The sequence below is a fragment of the Rattus norvegicus genome, chromosome 7 (genome assembly GCF_021556685.1).
Source record: "Rattus norvegicus strain SHRSP/BbbUtx chromosome 7, alternate assembly SHRSP_T2T, whole genome shotgun sequence".
NCBI lineage: Eukaryota > Metazoa > Chordata > Mammalia > Rodentia > Muridae > Rattus > Rattus norvegicus.
The window spans coordinates 107388664-107404586 of NC_141540.1; the positions used below are offsets into that span (position 1 = coordinate 107388664).

Consider the following 15923-nt stretch of genomic DNA (forward strand, 5'->3'; position numbering starts at 1 on the left):
GTGTCCCGGATTTGTGTTCTCCAAATAGGTATATTGCTTCACTGTTGCTTGAATGTGCATTTCCCTGAAGAAATGTTCACATACATGTGCTGTGGAGCCTCTTCTCGCCATTGCCATGTCTTCCCTGGTGTACTATCTGGTCAACTTACTTTTAGGCAAACGATAGTATTCTTACTGTTACATTTGAAGATCTAACTGCATATTTTTCATAATAGATTTCTTTAATTTAACAAAAACTGTGGAAATGTTCACTCCTAGGCTACCTCTTACCCCATTTCACACTGTCATCCATAAAGCAGAAAATTTTAATTTTAACGTGGTCCAGCCCATGCATCCTTCCATAGGTTACCCCTGCTTAAGTCACCATCACACTAGGCACATCTGGATTTCCTTTTCTGTTCAGTGTTATATTTTACATTTAGTTTTACCACCCACTCTCAGTCGCTATTTTGTGAATCTGTCTCACCTGTGACTGGACACTTCACTGCATGTGAATGCATAGCTGTTTCATGTCATGTGTAGGGGAAAAAACCCACCTCTCCTCTCTGTAGTATTGCCTTTGATAGAATTTATGCTTCTAACAAGCTCTGTTGTGAATTCTGGTATATTTGGCCGAAGGACCACATTTTGAGAAACACTGCTTTTAGCACATTGTCTTGCTTTTGCTAATGAGTATGAATATTAAAGCAACCAACCCTCTGTTCCTTGTTGCTAATTGGACTTTATATCAGAAACCATCCCTTAGTGACAGCATCCAGAATTACCCAAAGCAAGGGGTAAATCTGCCCTTCCCTGCTGGGCTGTAGCCTTTTATAACAAGCTCCTAGTTTTGGAGCTTTGCATGTATCTCTCCTTACTCCTTCTCTCTGGAACAACTAAACTTCATGAAAGATCACTGCTGAGTCAGGGCTCAATAAAATCTTTTCAAAATGGATATTTGCTTTCTGCATTCTGTCTACATATGATTGTGAGACGGGTTCACAGGACAAGGCAGCAGGATCCAGCTCCTGTCCAGTCTACGTCCCTTCCCCACCAAAAGAAAGCATATTTAAAAGGCTCGGCTTGGCCCTAAAGTTTGCACATGTCCTGATTTCTATGAGGATCAACTTCCTGAACTTTGCCACCTTCTAACCAAGCACCTGCAGCTTTCCTAAGATTTCTAAGCTGTGTAAGTTTTTTCTCAGCAGAAAAAAATTAATTTTAATTTCTTTAGCAGATTTTATTATTCAGCTTTGCTGAAGAAATCAAGAAACTTTACATGCTCACACCACAGTTCTGGCAAATGGGTATGGACACTGCCAGATTGGAAATGGGTGGATTCGAAAAGGCTGCTTTTCTAAAATAACAAATTAAGACTTCTCAAAAAAATAAAAAAAATTAAAAAAAGAAGTCTCTAGTTTCCAACACTGTGAAAGAGGATCTCCATCTTCAGGGCCTCCTAGGCAAAGGCACTTCCTTACCAACATGCTTGTCGAAGGCTGTCCTTGTGTGGTGGACAGAAGGCAAAGCTCATCCCACCTTTTCCATTTAACTCCTCCATGGGCAAGACTTTGAGTTGATGCCTTTGTAGCCTCAATGGTAACAAAGGCATCTACACTCGAAGCCTATTGGGAGTGACTTTATGAATAAAGCTTCATTTGGACAGAGCCACGTCTATTCTTACCACTGTTGTCTATGAATGCTTCTGCATACAATTAATGAAGATAAACAGACTAGTGCCAGTGAAGATTTCTTTTTACTGCAAAAATATTTGTTGGCATGTTTTTGAAGAGATTTCTTACAAAATAGTTCTGAACAGATACCAGCCAGTCCCACATATAAACTCTTTCGATTCTATGTAGAGATGTCACACACTCTATTCACTTGTGCTTAATGGGTTGGGTCCAAGACCATTCTATTTGAATATTTTCCCAGGAGATTCACATGTGGTGAGCACACTGAGAGAAGTGTCTGCCTTTGTTTTTTTTTTTTTTTTTTTTTTTGCTCACAGTCCAAATTTAATGACTAAAGGATGGACTCAGGATTTCAATACGTCTTGACTTGATTTCTGCAACTCAATTAGTTTGTTTATCAGCCGTGGCATAGCTGCTGGTGATTTCACTCTTAATAACTTTTAAAAGCAGATCTTTCCTTTCCTTCTTTTTATGCATATGTGGTGTAACTGTTCGTGTATATATGTGCATGAGTGCATGGGTGGATGAATGTATGTAGGGGGAAGCCTGAGTTCAATGTTGAGGGTCTTCCTCAGTTGCTTTCCACCTCATTCAGACAGTCTTTCAGTGAACTTCTAGCTTACTCATTTTGCTAGACTGGTTGCTCATTAAGCCCCAGAGATTCTCTCCCTGGTCTTCTCTTTCCAGTGATGGGGTTATAGATTGATGCTGCACCTGGCTTTTTAAGTAGATGCTGGTGATCTGAACGTAAGCCCTGAGGTTTGTATTTACTAACTGAACCATCTCCCAGCTCCCCCAACCTCTGGCTATTACGCTTTTCTGTACTGTTACACCAATGTTGGAAGTCATGTGCCAGGGTAAAGGGTATAGATTAATTGGCAGTCAAAAATGGAGAAGCTCGGTCAATGGAAAGTTTTAAGTAGAGCTGGGACATGAGTCATTTTAAATAACAAATTGGGAAAAAAAACATTTGCTGAAAGCAGGTTAAGTATCCACCCTTGTTTGCCTCCCCAGGGCAATACATACACATGGGCAACGTATAGCAATTATTCAATAAATATGTATTGAATGAGTAAAATAAAAGATAAAATAGGACCTTTGGGGAAATGTGAACAGTACTTACTAAATTCCAAGAGATTCTGCATATAAATAGAGGTTGACTCCCATTTACAGTCATTTATATGCATTTTCAATTTTCAAATCAAACAGAAGTGAACTCAATGACTTCACTACACAATTCCTTGAGAGAAAAGCCCTGAAGTGGCACAACTGGGTTTCTACAACCAGCCTTTTACACCCCTGTGATGATCAGCAATGGCAAGTCCCCTTGTCCTTTCCTTTGGGAGCCCATAAGAGTTATAACAACTGTTTATTCACTGCAGAGGTTAAATGAGCTTCTCACAGGGTCCCTATGAGGCTATCAGGAGCACTCCATATGTTTACCAACCCTTGGGTACTAGATGCTTCCATTTAATGCCATTTACTGAGCCCAAATAATAAAACGAAAATGCTACAACCACTACTGACCAAAACATACTAAGCACATACTAGGTGCTGCCTTTGCATCAAGGTTGTATTAACCTACTGTGCATATTAGCCCAGCAATGATCACAGAGCAGGCCATGGTCTTATGGGTTGATCTATAGGCAAATGAGTTAAATGATCAAGTTAATTTTTATTATCTGTAATGTAGTTGGAGAAATGAAGAACATGCCATCATTCACGTTCATAAACTCATCATAAGAAATGATTCTTGTAGTTTTACATAGCTTCTTACCTCATTCAATAGCACCCTACTCCAGAAAGTACAACCTTTCAAAGGTTCCAAAGGAGAAAAATGAGATGCAAGCCACTCAGCAGAAGGAACACAGAGAGTAGGAAACTGCCAACAGAGTCCCTGGGAATCTGCAGTCATCTGGTTCTCTACTCATTTTGGCCTCAGCTACAGCGTAGCAGCTTCTTGATTAGACATGTAATGGTGAGGAGGTTATCCTGGAACAATGCATCCCTCTAGATTCAGGCAAGGGGAGTTGTTGAAAGCATTTGGGAGATGGTTCAATGGGTAAGGTGCTTCTCCCACAAACATGAGAACTTGAGTTTGAATTCCCCAATCTCTATAAAGTTGGATATGGTAACATGGATCTATAACCTCAGCACTCCTATAGAAAGATGGTAGGTTGAAACAATAGAATCCCTACAAACTCCTGAACCATCTACCTTAGCATGCACAATGAAACAGCAAAGAGACTCTAGTGTCAAACAGGAGAAAAGTGAGATCGACACTCCAGGTTGTCCATCACACACATAGATGGCATGCATGTGCCCACCTTTTCTCTCTCTCTCTCTCTCTCTCTCTCTCTCTCTCTCTCTCTCTCTCTCTCTCTCACACACACACACACACACACACACACACACACACACACACATGTACTCACTCACATAAACACATGAATCCTATATCATATCAACTTAAATGAGTCTCCTACTTCCAACTCGCACTTCAATCCTCCTCTTCCTTGGGTCACATTTTCATCCTTGGAGAATAGCACAGCCCTTCGAGCTAGTTCCATCAACCCAGAGATAGTATGGAGTAAATATATTGCAGAGAATGGACAGAACCCAGCATCTTCCCACTTCACCAATCAGAGCTGAATGGCTTTTAACAGGCTTTGTCTTTGTATGACGGGACAAACTAGTACTTAGGACAGCACCAGTCTCCATGGATGCTGCTGAGCCAAGAGACAGCATAGAAACACTTGGAGCAGGTCCATGAAGGACACTCCTGCCTCTTCCACTGCTTAGAAAGTTCATCAATCAATGGAAGGAAAAACAAAAACACAGCAGGAGAAACTTCTAGATTCTAAAAAGAAAATGAAATTAATTTTTTAAATCTTCATTGATGCTTTCAAGGTGCTAGATAATATGCTTAGATATTTTGTGACTTCCTTTATATTAATTTTGCTCTTAATCCACATATCATGTTTTATGTACTTATGGAGTATGGTATTATAATTTAGAAATACATGCATAAAATATGCATTATCAAGATAGTTTCATTTCTTCAAACATCTATCATCGATGTATTGGGAAGCTTCAAACACTTTAGTTGTGAAACACTGGAAATTGAGTCACTGAGTGTTGTAGACTATAGGTACCCTACTGTAGACTAGATTCTGATGGTAAATCATAAAGAAATTTATGTTAAAAGAACTCAGTATAAATTCAAATATCAATATATTTAAATTGATATCATACACTCACACATATCAGGGAGAGATAAACCATTTATTAGATTAAAGAAAATCTATATACTAATGAGATAGAAGTGTTTATGTCTTCTTACATAAAGAACTAAATTTTGGCTGTATATTTAACACAGCATAATGTAGAGCCCCTTCATTTTCCAAAATTGTCCAATATTTTGATCTTATAATTGTCAATGTTGACAACTCTGCCTCACACAAATAGGTAGTTCAAAATGTCAGAAGTATGTTTAGGGTCATTGTAGAATGATTAAAAAATCTGTCCTAATCCCAAATCAAAAATCCGTTTAACGATTTTTTTTTGGAGTTATGAAACTCCAATCAGCCACTCATGCAGTGATTCTAAAATGAAAATTTGAACACAACAAAATGTAAAGATACATTTATCTGATACATACTGAGGAGTGACAATAGGAAAGTATTAAGTCTTTGTTTTCTGTAATTAAGCCATCACATTTCCACCACAGCTGCAATCTACTTTTGTGGCATGCAAACACTGACATTCGTAACATATAAGCCTCATGTCTGAGCTGAGGCATTTTAGGCAGTGTTTGTTAGTGTTGCATGGTGCGACAGTATGCACTGTGTGAAGTGTGCATGTGGTGTTTCCAGAGCCAAGGCTGCTATGAAGGTGCATAATGTAACAGGCCAGCCTGCCAGAAAGGACTCAAATTCATTGAGAGATGGATTTTAAATTGATGTTTGATCATCGTGTGTTCAGAAAACTTTTGTTGTTGACAAAATTTTCTCAGCCTCCAATTCCTTCTATCTCATTCTATCTTGTTACCCACTATCCAATTCTGTCCAGTTCTCCCATTCTTCTAAGCCTCTAGTGGCCACTTTATACTCTCTTACGAGGTCACCACTTTCAGCTACCACACATGAATGAGAACTCACTTTTGTATTTTCTGTCCTAATTTATAACCTCTATGATCTCTTCCAGCATCATTTCGCATATGAAAACAATTGGGACATGGTGATCTTTCCCCCAAATTACACAGTTTTAAAGGGGCAAAATCGTACTCGGGACCCAAATCTATTTTTGTTCTCTTCACAACATCTGGCCAAGTCAAGGCCATTCTGTATTTGCTCATCCCTGGAGCAGATGACATGCTGAGATCTACAGATACTGCAACAACAAGAAGACACCCAAGTCTGCAGAGTCAGGAGCTACAAGGCTCCTGTGGATCAATCTAGAGGAGGACACAGGAGGAAAAGCAGGGCAGGAAGACCAGCTGGGGGAAACAGATTTTTTTGAGCATCTTCTGGCAGAATCTAAAAATTACTAACCTTCTGCATGTCAAAGATATTTCTTGTCAACACATGCGAAAGCACCATGCTGAGAGGAAGCCCAAGTGAGCAGATGGGGGAGTATACAGACTTAGAAGCTGATGCTGGAGAAATCCCTGCTGACAACCTCCCAAAGGCAGGCCCAGAGCAGGCCCCACTATTCATCTCCCACCCTGTCCCTTCCTTGCCCCTGCTATGACTAAAGGACCTTTCTGGAGCCTACAGCCTTTTGATCTCAGTTCAGGTATATCTTCTTCTTAGAAACCAAGGTAGGTGCAGGGCCTTACTTATGTCCTTGCTGCTCATGATTCCCTGCCCGTATCTTCTGTTCCTACTTCTCTCTTCTTCATACTTTTGTTTCCTGTCTGACTTTCTACAACAACCCCCCTACTCCCCGCCGCCATTGCCCTTGAAGAATGGGGGCAGGGGGGTCACTTCCCTCTGTGATAGGCAGGAATTGCTCAGGACAACATAGCAGAACTAAACAAGTCAGGGAACTATAATGACACAAAATCTACCTTTCCTTTAATATTGAGATTTCTGCAATATCATGTGCCCTTTAAGTATATAGAGAACCCTCATATGTAGTGCAGAAATTCACAGTTAAAGATGGCATGCACACGAACATCACATGAGATGGTGAGAAAAATAGTGCGTAAAATCACTGTGTCGTTTTGAATTTGGATTGCAGCTTGATTTTACGGTTCCTGGGGCCAAAGGAAAAGAAAGGGGGGGAGTAAGGAGAGGGGAAGGGAGAAGGAGAAAGAAGAAGAAAGGAGAATGAAATGAAGATATGGAGGAAGCAAAGTGGAAGGAAAGGAGGAAAAGGGAGAGAAACAGACGAAAGAGGAGGAAAGGGGGAGATGGCTAGAGGGTCACAGAGAGAGGTAAGGAACAAATAGGACACAGAGGAAGGGGAGGAAAGAGAGTAAGGAAGGGAAAGAATAGAGAGCGAGAAAGGGAGGGAGGGAGACAAATAGGAAGGAGAGAAAGAGACAAGGTTGGAGAAGAGTGAGGAAGACAGACAAAAGGAAGAGGAGAGAAGGGGAGCAAATGTGTAAGGAGCCAAATTAAATATCAAATTATCCCAGAAGAGGTATCTGGCAGTGCTGAGTCTCCTCTTCTGACTTGTTCATTTGAAGGAGCAGTTCACTGGGAGAGCAATGACACTGATCTCTCTGCTCCCATGATGATTTCTTTTATGTCAGCGAATGAGACAACTGGGCAGAATGGAAGGAACTAAATTCAGATAGCTGAATTCCAGTTAGTGTTCTTCTGGATTCTTCGATGAGTGTGTTAATGGGTGAAGTTTACTCTAAAACTAGTAGTTTCTAAGAAAATTGTCTACCACATTGTGAGTTGCTCCCTGCAATCAGAAGAAAGTCTGAATAGACCAAAGGACTTGGCTTCTGGGAAAGGAAACTCTACAGTAAAAGACCCTTAGACTTCGAATGCAATTGTTCCTTAGGACTCCAGAATATGGCTTCATCCTGTAGACTTTGAACTTGGCACCTCTTAGTACATGAACCAGTTTTGTTTTGTTCTGCTTTTGTTTTTGTTTTTGATTTTCCAGATCTCTATACATACAGACACAAACACACACATACCCTTGGTTAGGAGAACAATTTTGTATTTGTGTATACTTATTAGGGTTTGTTTGTTTATGAATGATGAGAAACCCAGGGCCTTGCACATGCTAGGCAAATGCTTTATTACTAGGTCACAACCACAGCCCCAGGATTGATGGCTTAAATGAGCCAAAGTATGATTCATGGTCTGACCCTATGAATACCTCAAAAAACAGTATGTGATCATGTGTGCAAGGAAAGGTTAGGTTAAAGCTAAATAAACCTCAAACATAGAGTGGATCTCTCACCCTTGGAACTCTGAATATTATATCTAATAGAAAACATTTATTGGATTATATCATTATTTTGCTGTATGGATGTTCAAAATATTTTAAAATCTGGATCTCTCAGTGAGTATATGGCTTAAATTCTGTGGTTTCAAGTCAAGACCTTGAGAGATATGAAATGTCTAGTTGCATGGACCACTAATTTAGGCACTAGCAAACTATAGGACATGATCCAAATTCATTCACTGTCCTTTTATTTTGTTTTGTTTTTCAATGAAGCAGGATTTCCTCTGTGTAGCCCTGGCTGTCCTGGACCTAGCTCTGTAGACCGGGCTGGGCTCAAACACACAGAGATCCACCTATCTCTGTGGCCTGAGTGCTGGAATTAAATGCTTTGCGCACTACCACCTGGCTTATTTTTTTTTTATAATAAATCAAGTTGTAATGTTTCATTGAAACACAATCTCACTCTTTCACTTAATTTTATCTTTGACAGTTTCTTGCCCCAGTTGAGTATTTATGACATTTACTGTACTGTATCTTCTGTAAGCCTGAAAAGCCACATTTACTCTATGGCTCGTGATACTGTTCCATAGCGATCCTTAGTAAGAAGTGTATAGCTTGGCTCTCATCCTTGTCTCTTGGCACAGAGCTCCAGAACTCTTGGATTTGCAATGGGAGAGCTAGGAACAGCTTTTGTGCCAATGGGTCTTTTACATAGTTATTAAAACAGAACTCCTAATTCCTTGGATTTTTTTTTTTTTGCACAATGGAAATGCCTCTTCTTCTAATAATTAAATTATCTTGGTAGGTTCCAGAATAAGTGGATTCCCAACCACAAAATCTAAACAGTGTTTAGTGCATGAACGTATTGCTATTCCTATCCCCTCCATGAAGGCATAAGGGAAGAAGCTTAAACCAATTAATCATCATACTTGTAGGGTGAAGGCTTTGTTAAACTCTCTAAACTTCTTGGATCGCAGAGCTTCCAGGCTGGTAAGCAAAGATCTTCCTCCGTTTGGTGTGTTGTTTTAGAAAACCATAGAGCTTGGGAAGAGATATCTTAGAAACCTTGGATATATGGCCAATTGAAAAAAAAAACTGTCACCTCAGACCTACTATATCAGTGCTGAATCATGGACAGTGTGGTCTGTCTGAGTCCTTAATTCGTAGGTGATCATGCAATCCCCAGAAAAATAATGTCAGAATTTGTCTAAATTGAGGAGTGCCCAATTCTGGCGCCAGAACACTGGTTACGATTAGTCACAAAAGGACTGAGTATTGTGAGGACTGTTTTTCCCTTAACCATTACATGAAGCCAAGTAGTCTAGTTGAGCATTACTGCTCCCTTCAATCAAAAATGTAGGCACATCACAGCGTTAGCCATGCCTGGGACTTAGTCACCAATGGATATCTTAATATTTCAGCATAACTGCAGCAGATGTCTTGAAATGAACTGCACTCTTCACCACTTTAAAATTATAATAATTAGGCCTATTGCCAGATCTTCTCATTTACAGTGTTAATAATAATACCAACAATAAACCTCATATATCCCTATTTAGCTTTTAAAAAATTAACTGTATTCCAATATAATTAGCTTCCTTTACAATCACATCAATTTTATTTTATACTTAAATAAGCACCCCCCTCTCCTCCAACGGTTCCCTTGGGCTGAATGCCAAAGGGTTTTACAGATAGGAATGCTAACCTTAGATGCTGGCTTCCTAGGGTCACACTTGGGGAAGTATTTGCTTTGATTGTTTCCCCAACTCACCAAGCCCTGAGGAGATGCACAGTACAACTGCACATCTGAAACAAGAGCCAAAGCTTGGGATTTTTTGTAGGATGGAGAGAACAGCACTGTCTCCTGGAGACAGTGTTCCCCACAGCATCTGAACTATTGTCAGGAATATGACTTTACCATTTAGGTAATGGTCCTCCATGACTCTTGAGTCCATTAGTTATTCCTGGATGACATGGATTCTGATGAAAGCATGGCAGAGACATGTATTTAGGTTGGATAGTAGGATTTTCTCTACTACTCTCCAAACACTGGGAGGAACTGAAATATGTGTAAGCATGGGCAGATATTCTATCTGAACCTCACTTCCATAAGTTCAGTTTGGAAATGTGGTTTGCTCTGATTCTGATGATACATGTGAGCAGAGAAGGATGTGTCCTACATTTATACAATATGACTATTTATATACATGCATGTTTTCCTGAACTAATGTACACATGTGCATAAATATATAAAGTTTGCTTCACACACATTATATCTATTGTTCTGTACAGATGCATGCATGTATATGTGTTTATCCATGATAGCATATAGGAAAAGAGAGATTATAGGTTCCCTATGAGAAGATTAGGTAAGTTCCCCTGGAAATTAACAGGTAAACTAAGACAGGTAAATAGTCATCTATTTGTTTATTCAACATAATTTACTGATTATCTAAATTATGTCAATAATAAAGAAGAAATCCAATTCTCTGTTCCTGTAAAAGTCATGCCATGATTGGTGGAAGACAGGTCAACCACTAATGAGCCAACACCCAGGATCACTTCAGACACAGAGGAAATTGCTAAGCTGAAGAGATCCCAGGAATACATGTCTGAGGAGGATGGGCTATCTTTTATTTAGATGATCAAGACCTTAGGATGGAGGTGACAACAAATCTGAAAGATGAGAGTCCAGGGAGGAAGCTAAGAGAAAGTTTACCTTCGAAATGTTCTAGGAAGATGTGGAGTCTGATATAAAGAACTCTATGGTCATGTTCAAGAGACAGTGACTTTAGCAATTTCTGGGTGTGCATGGCTCCCTTCATGGATTTCTTCACAGGGTGGCAGGCAGCAGAATATAGTAGGAAACAAGTATCAAGGACTATGCTAAGGATTGTCACCAGAGCTGTGTGCAACTTTGATTTGGTGGGAAAGCCTGCATCCCAAGAAGACCAGAAGGCAGACAGAATGAAGAGTGGTTAGTCACCTTGAGCAAGAAAACCAAAGAAGCTGGGAGGTGTGAGCTTACATGCACTAGACAGTAGCTCTATCTAGTAGCAGATAAACATTGCTTCATTTACTGGTTCATATCAACTCCATGACAATGCACTTCTAGCTCTACAAGACAAAATTGTAGACAGAGACCAAGACTTACATATTGTCTGATGTTACAACATCTTTACCATGTGCCTTCCATTAGGACAACCACCATTCCTGGAAACTTCAGCTGTATGCCAGCACTCCCTGAGGAAATCAGTCCCAGGATTGATGTGCAGTGTTTACCTCTCCTTACTTTCTACCTACACTAGGAAGGCAGGATTGACCCACTCCCCCTCAAAAGTACATCTCTATCTCTATCATAGAGTAAGTTTCCAGATAGACAAATGAAGCACTACCCAGATAGGCCTGTGTTCAATGCCAACTTAGAAGCAATTCTCTGTAGCCAGACAGAACTTTGCAAAGGTAGGTTCACAGACCCTACAGGTTCAAAGCTCCCCAGAAGCTCTATGAAGCTACTTCCTTAGCTGCTTCTGAGACTTGAAGAGTTCCCATAACATGCTGCTTTCTCCCATCTTACTCTGACGGTCAAGGGGCTCTGGGCACTTCAACTTTGCGACTCGTCCTGGGTCCTCATATACACTCTTCCTTTATCTCACCCGTCGTCCAGTTCTTCCTTTATCTCACCTGCCTTCCAGTTCTTCCCTTAGCGGTTTCTTGGAGGCATTGACAGTATGAGGCTTTGAATGACTGCCTCAGGCCATTATGTGTCCTCACAATAACCCATGAGACTGATTTGAAACCCCACAGTCACTATCATGAGTCAGACATTGGGTTTCTCTTCCTATGCTCCAGCAGAGTTTAAGAACCATCCCTGTCTAAGTGAATCGAATAGCTACTTCTGAAATAGCATGGTGTGGAAAGAGCTATCATGGTATGATTTATCTTGCAGCTTTTTCGTGGGTAAAGGACATGTCCTTGCCTTGAATATTGACAGGGGAGAACTTCTTTGCTCAGAAAGTGATTCATGGGGGGACAGCAAACCATTATTTTTCTCCATATCACATTTGTCACTCCTGCCAAGTTTAGGGGGAAGGAACACAGCTTAATTCCTGGATATTCTCCAGCATCTCCAGGCACTTCCTTGTCTCTTCTTCCATCCCAGAATATTTACACCCCCCAGTCATCACTCTTCTTTCTTCCTATTTCTACAGGAGAATGATCCAATTTCGAGGACGTCTGTTCTGCCAGTGATGCTTGGCATAGAGTTGTTTTCTCCCTGAGATGTTTGCCAGACCAACTCACACACAGGGTTGTGCCACCAGCCACCCCTGGACTTGATATCAGATGTCAAGAGCTCTGTTGGCCTGCACGATGTTAACAAGGAGGAGGGAAAGCTGACAGAAGCAAGAAAGACAGTGAAGGGAGGAAAATAAAACCCAGTGTGCAGCACAGAGAAGCCTGGGCAGGGTGAGAAAGGTAGGTAATAGCCAGGAAAGGGACCTCATGGGAAAAAGAACATGAAGAAAACTGGAAGAGAAAGGATAAGAAGAGGGCTCTTTGGAATTTTGTTTTACTTGGTGAACAAATAACTACAGGAATTCATATTAAGGATCTACCTAATTGTTCAAATCTGCTCAGAGCTCTTCAGTAGCCATGCAACATCACTAGTTATTATTTTCTCAAGAGGCAGAGAGGCTCGATATTTATCTTTGACTGCAGCATACAATCTGACATCAGTTTGCAAGGAAGATTTTATCAAATGTACCGTAGAAAAGATGAATACAAAAGTAGGTTCAGTGTGTCTAATCTAAGTCGTATTCTTTGGCCACCACACTTTCTGAATCACCTTTAACAGGACACACACATACAAATACACACCTAGAAAAAAAAGCCAGTGTTATCTAGTGAATAGGTATGATTCATTCATCTCCCAGTGTTCTGTGTTTTGCTGGCAGGGACTCCAAGTTAGGCCGAAACCCTTCTGATCATTTTTGAATCTTCAGCAGTGAAGGTTATCCAAGCCTGTGTGCTGTTGTTTCCAGAAACTTTAAGAATACTTATTAATGTTTATCTGTATATGTGCACACGTGAGGACATGTTTCCACACCTGTGGATCTCTTGAAGATCAAGTTACAGATAGTTGTGATCCAACCAACATGGATGGTAGGAACTGAACTCCAGTCGTCTGAATGGGTTGAAAGACCCTTAACTCCTGAGCGATGACTCCTACTCCTTCAGACTTCTTATAGGTCTGAGTGTCCTCTTGGCATTACTATCCTGTGCCAGCCAGGGAAGACGTTATCAGCAACATGTCCCATGGGATTTGTAAAGTGCTGGAAACACAGACATGGTTTGTGGAGATGGTTGTTTTGGCTCTTGCATGGCATTTTCATGTGAGCTTGGGCTGTTTCTGACATCTACCCTTATAAGCCTGTTTCTCACAGTGCTGGGAAAATGGGGTCCCAGGATTCTAAGTCTAGTAAGATGAGGGACGGAGTTCTAACCTTTGCTGTCTTTCTTGTGTGGTGCTGTATTAGGCACTTAGGGGTATAGGTGGGCTTCTGTGAGCCTAGACTTGGGGAAGGTGTCTTAGTTTAATTTCTGTTGCTTTGACAAATGCTATGACATAAAGCAACAGGGTGGGGGGGAAGGCATGTATTGAACTTACATTCTGGTTATTTCCTATTGTACTAAAAGGATCATATCCATAGTCCAAAGCACACACGAAAAGGGCAGGATGTTGTACTATCCTGCAATCCCAGTGCTTTCTGAAGGAACAGAACAGGTACACACTGGAGAGTTCTAAGTTCAAGTGAGACACAGTGACAATAAATAAAAATGAAAACTCATGGAAGACATGTAACTGCCACCTTTGGCCTCCACAGGCAGCATTATGCATCCATGTGCGTCTGCTTATACCATATTCCTACACATCTGACCCCTACATGGCAATATGCATGCATCTGACACACACATAAACATGTCCCCAAACCATCCACAAATGTCTTTTATTCTTTTAAATGAGCTAACATTTTCATGTTGGATTGTACTCATAGTTACCTTGGCCATATGCAGCTGCCTGAAGCTCATGGATAAAAGGTTGTGTGTGCTGGATGAATGGTTAGGATATTCTGATAAAATGTGCTTATACACAGTCACCTATGCCTTTCTCCCTTCCTTGATCACTTTCAAATCATTTTCAGTGTCCAGGATGTAATCAAGAACTGGCTGGCGGCAGCCTAACACCCATTTAAAGTGCTGTAGACACTCGGTGTGATATGGGAATGGAATTAGTTACAAAGCAGAGAGAGTCATTGTAACGACTCAAGAGTGTTTGGAACTAAAGACAGACTAAGTCAGGCAGACCCAACTTAATATAGCCAAAGTTCAATTACAAAATCAGATAATCAAAACTAAGTGCGTATCTAAACAAATTAAAAGTACATATCTCAATAAATCTGCATGAATGTTCCCTATACGTAGATTCACAGTAACCATAAATGGGTGAATGAAAAAACAAAGTTGGTCCATCCATACAATGGAATATTACTCAGCCATGAAAAAAACCACACATAAGTGCTGACACATGCAACACTTTAGATGAAATTTGAAAGTATTTTAATTGATAGATGTATGGCATTCATTTGTGTAATTTAATTTACAAGAAATTCCCAGAAGAAATAAATCCATAGAAACAAGAATATAACTAGTAGCTTTCAAAGTCTAGGGAAAGTTGAGAAATTGAACAGTTGCTGAAAGGATGCACAGCTCCTATTTATGATGATAAAAATGTCTTGGAACCCAGAAAGCAGCAACACTATCCAATAGTGTGTGTCGTACAACTGTACAATAGACTTCAAAGTAGTGTGTTTATGCAATGAGAATTTTATTTCTTTTTAAAATGGACAAAGGATCATATTTCTGGTTCTGACTTTTGACTGTTACCTTGTGAGTTCTTGAAACCAGGACCATGGCCTTCCTCTGTATATGCAAATTATCTCCTGCTTCTCAACCATAGAGCTGCTGCAGTACGTACTGTCGGGCATGATATCTTTATATATTGTGTTATGCTTTTGTGCTCAATTCTGAGAAGCCAGCTATATTCTCTAGTAAAACATGGATATTGTTATAGCTTCAAATACCATACTATTGAGTTCCCTTAGGGCCTTGACAAAATACCTAACAAAGGCAATTTAGGGAAGGAAGAGTTCATTTTGGCTCAAAGCATAAGAAAGGCTATAGTTCAGCATTGCAGAGGCTATGGTGGTAGGAGTTGGAAGCAGATGGACACCTTCAGTCCTAGAGAAGCAAGGGTCGAGGAGTAGAAGGTCCAGGCTGAAGTTTCCATAACCTTCCAAAAACCAGCATCACCAAATAGGATATTCGGTGATATCACAATGAGCCCACGGGAAATATCACATGCAAACTACAGCAGATGCATACTGTCAAGTCACTGCCTGATAAAACTAGACTAGCCCACCTCCCACGAGATACCCCATGAGAGGTGCCAACCCTTTTGCCCCCTGCATTCTCCTATTATACTTTCTATTTGTTGCATGTGTCTCATGCTTTTCTTTGTCTTGATTTTTCAATAATAAGTAGCTTTGGGGAGTTCTCAATGCAAATGCAAGCTGCTCTAGAGTTTCTGAGCTCTCTGCCCTCTCTACTGCCTGCTCCTGCTCTGCCTAATGCTTAAACCCCATTTCTCTGCCTGAAAAGTACTCACGAATCCATCAAGGCCACCAGCACTCCAGCACTGGACTGTTTCCACCTCACTACTTTCAAAGTCCTTTGTTCCTGCCTCTTTCAAAAGGAAGCACAATTTAAGGGAGTTAT

The 15923-nt window shown here is 40.5% G+C and overlaps 1 protein-coding gene across 2 annotated transcripts in view; it reads right to left on the reverse strand.

The window, feature by feature from the left end:
* Positions 1 to 15923, reverse strand: part of Kcnq3 (potassium voltage-gated channel subfamily Q member 3) — a 298118-nt gene that overhangs the window by 108890 nt on the left and 173305 nt on the right.